Genomic DNA, 3,785 nt, shown 5'->3' on the forward strand with positions numbered 1-3,785 from the left:
ACCTGGCTCTCAAGGAGAGACACCTGACTGGCAGCAGAGGAACCCAACCCTCCATCACCGGCATCGGAACCGACTCAGCGGGACGTTGCTGGCTTCGTGGTGGTGCTAACTAGTCTTGCTACCTCTCTTCCGTTCGCTTGCTTAGGTCTGCCTCTTTTTCTCCTTCCTCACTCCGTTCTATCGCAGCTATTGGTTATTGTAGGAAATAAAAGTTGTAAGGTTGTACAGCATCTGACCTAGTTTGTGTCTTCATTTCGCTCTCAGGATCATTTAACAACCCTCCCCGATATTGGATCGGGACATTTTAATTGGCGTCACGGACAGGATCCCCAGAGATGAGAGTGCTGTACTAATTTGTCGTGGAACTTCTGTGTTGATGTGCAGTCTGGCTCCTGAGAGCGAATAGGGGGAACTTGGATACTCATGTGTGGCCCTCTCAGGATGTAACCCCCCTCCTTTAAGTTAGTGTGTGGCTTTGAAGTTTGTGCTCTTGAGAGTGAGAAGGGGGGAATTAGGAACTATTGTGAGACCCTCTCAAGACGTTACCCCCTTCTAGTTGTGTTGATCTGTAACTGGATAGTGTGTCCTTCTGAGAGGGAGACCCTCTCAGAACGCAGACCGCCTGATTTGTGTTAGAGAAAATGGATGCTCGGGAAATTGTTGGTGTTTGTGATTCTGGAGGACTACCGATCTTGCCCCTCAGTCCAGGGACAATACTAGGCGAGAAACCACTGGTTTCAACCACAGAGTGTGGTGGATAAGATAAGAGTCTTGCAGGAGAAAGCTAAGGTTAAAAAGGGGAAAGGAAAAGCAATAATTTGTGCGGTGCTAGGAGCGAGTCTGGCAGCCGCAATGGAAGAGAGGAAGCAAAAGTCTGGTCGAAGTGTTATGATCGGGAGCCTGCAAGAACAATTGCAAGAAAGCAAACAGTTGTTAGAGGGGGAAAGGAACCTTGTTAAGGCTTTAACGAAAGAATTGAAAAGGCAACTTTCGAGAGAGGTGAATATAGAGGCGGAGGTAGAGACGCCGCCTGTGGAGAAAAGGACACAGCAAATCTGTCCTCAGGGGGATTTGCAAAGGGCAAAAGAGACCATAGAGAGCCCCCCCCACGTGTGTCCGGTGATTAAAACAGAGTATGTGTATGAGGACAGTAGTGATGACTGTCCTCAGGTTATCACTAAAGAAGCCCCATATACAGCAACTGAGTTAACAAAATTGAGAAAAGATTTTTCAAGGATGGCAAAGGAATCTGAGACGGAGTATGTGTGGAGAGTGTCTTTGTCAGGAGGAGATGGAATCTTGTTGTCAGAGAAAGAAGCAGAAGGATATTGGGGTCCAGGTGTGTTTCTAACAACTGGCGATTACCGGGCCCCATGGTCATTGACTCAGAGAGCTGCGTACTGGGCTGGAGGGTTAAACCCCATGGAAAGGGGAGATCCCCTTGCCATAACCAGTACAGTGGATCAGCTAGTGGAAAGTGTGCAAAAGGCGGCATGTATCCAGACGATGTATGACCGGGAGCTCAAGCCTGATCAGGGCTCCCCGAAGCTGCTGCCTGTGGACCCAGAGAGGATGAGTATTCTAATACGGGGACTCCCCGACTCTCCGAGACCAATAGGGATCCAACTACGAGGGACAATTCTCAACACCCCCAACGGAGAAAGGATTATGTCCACTCTGGAGGGGAGAATGTCCCCTGACCATCGGCGGCCAGGGAGAAAAGTGTGGACATGGGGAGAGGTAGCTCAGGAGTTGATTGACTTTGGGAGAAAATTCAGCCCTGTTAGTGGATCATCTCAAAGAACTGGAAACACGATCGTATGGCAACTTAGTGGGCGGCAATTAGCCTCTGGAAGAGAGAAATCCCTAAGTCGACAGGGACTGTGGCAGCTAGGGCTTCAGAAAGGCATTCCCCGGGACTTGATGGATAGGCTCTCGAACCAAAGATTGGAAGAGCTTGTGCAGAATTGGTCAGGGCGAAAGGCCGTTTCCAAACCAAACCCTAGTGCCCCACCCTCGATAAACCTTGAGGATGAGCCAACTAAGGAGGAGAAGGTGGCGGGAAACTAGATCCTCTGCCCCCTGAAGGTGAGGGGGGAGGCGGAGGGTGGATGTTTAAACAACTCACCTGCAATGCAAAAGGAGATTTACTGATTACTATCTTTGTAGGACCAAAGAAAAGACCAGTGACCTTTTTAATTGATACTGGGGCACAAATTACCGCACTAAGGCGGACTGAGGCAGAACGATGTGGGATTTCGGCCCCATCTAAAAATCTGATTGTCTTAAATGCCTTTGGAAAAACACAATCAGTGTCCATGACTCCGGCAACACTATGGTTGCCAGGGGAGGAAAATCCTCTTAATACCATGGTGGCTGTAGGTTCTTTCCAGATGAACCTTTTAGGTATAGATGGTTTGAAGGGTAGACAGTGGCGTGACACCCAGGGAAACTCATGGTCTTTTGGTGTCCCTCAGATTAGACAGTTAGCCAAAATATCTAGCATGGAGGTGCGTCTATTGCAAGCAGCACCTACCCTTCCCCCTTCCAAACTGACAAATGTTAAACCCTACCCAGTGCCTCTAGGAGCAAGAGAAGGAATCGCGCCAGTTTTGGAGGATTGAAAGAAACAATGGGGTTTAGTTCCTACTCACTCCCCCTTCAACTCCCCAGTATGGCCAGTCCGAAAACCAAACGGTAAATGGAGATTGACAGTAGATTACAGGAGGCTCAATGCCAACACAGGTCCACTAACAGCTGCTGTACCAAACATTGCTGAATTGATTGCTGCCATTCAGGAACAATCCCACCCTGTCATGGCAACAATCGATGTTAAGGATATGTTTTTTATGGTCCCTTTACAACCTGAGGACCGGGATCGCTTTGCTTTCACCTGGGAAGGACAACAGTACACCTTGACACGACTGCCCCAAGGATACAAGCACTCCCCCATGCTGGCTCACCATGCTCTAGCACAAGAGTTGGAAACAATTCCCATAAAAGCAGAGGTAAAGATCTATCAATATATAGATGATGTGCTCATAGGAGGAAGGCAGATAGAAGAAGTTAGAGAAACCCAGAATGCCATCATCACCCATTTGGAAAGTATAGGGTTGACAATTCCACCTGAGAAGATCCAGACTCCTTCGAGTGAGGTAAAATTCTTAGGAATCTGGTGGAAGGGAGGCATGACGTGTATCCCACTGGATACCCTTTCCTCTCTCGATCAGATCCACATGCCAGAGTCAAAGAAAGACTTACAGCATGCACTAGGGTTGGTCGTATTCTGGAGGAAACACATTCCTGATTTCTCAATTATTGCTAGACCCCTGTATGACTTGTTGCGAAAGAGAGCTCAGTGGGAATGGACTCAGGTCCATGATGAGGCTTTACAGTTGTTGGTGCTTGAAGTGAATGCCTATCAGGCTCTTGGTCCCATTCACCCAAGAGACCCAGTTCAAATTGAGTGGGGATTTGCCAAGACTGGACTGTCAATCCATTTGTGGCAAAAGGGTCCAGAGGGGCCTGTTCGGCCCATTGGGTTTTATTCTCGTAGCTTTAAAGATGCTGAAAAAAGGTACACGACTTGGGAAAAGGGTCTATTTGTAGTTAGTTTAGCTTTGAGAGAAGCCGAATGGACTATCCGGCAACAATCTATAGCGCTCAGAGGTCCATTTAAAGTGATCAAAGCAGTTTTGGCAGGAACTCCACCCCGTGACGGGGTGGCCCAGAGAGCCTCTGTGCGAAAGTGGTATGCACAAATAGAACACTACTGTGAAATCTTT

The 3,785-nt window shown here is 48.2% G+C and overlaps 1 pseudogene; it reads left to right on the top strand.

Annotated features, from left to right (window-relative positions):
- Positions 1-645: 645 nt before the first annotated feature.
- Positions 646-2,070, top strand: LOC138684091 (uncharacterized; annotated as a pseudogene).
- The last annotated feature ends 1,715 nt before the right edge of the window (positions 2,071-3,785 follow it).

Source organism: Haliaeetus albicilla, unplaced genomic scaffold (assembly GCF_947461875.1).
Source record: "Haliaeetus albicilla unplaced genomic scaffold, bHalAlb1.1 scaffold_34, whole genome shotgun sequence".
NCBI lineage: Eukaryota > Metazoa > Chordata > Aves > Accipitriformes > Accipitridae > Haliaeetus > Haliaeetus albicilla.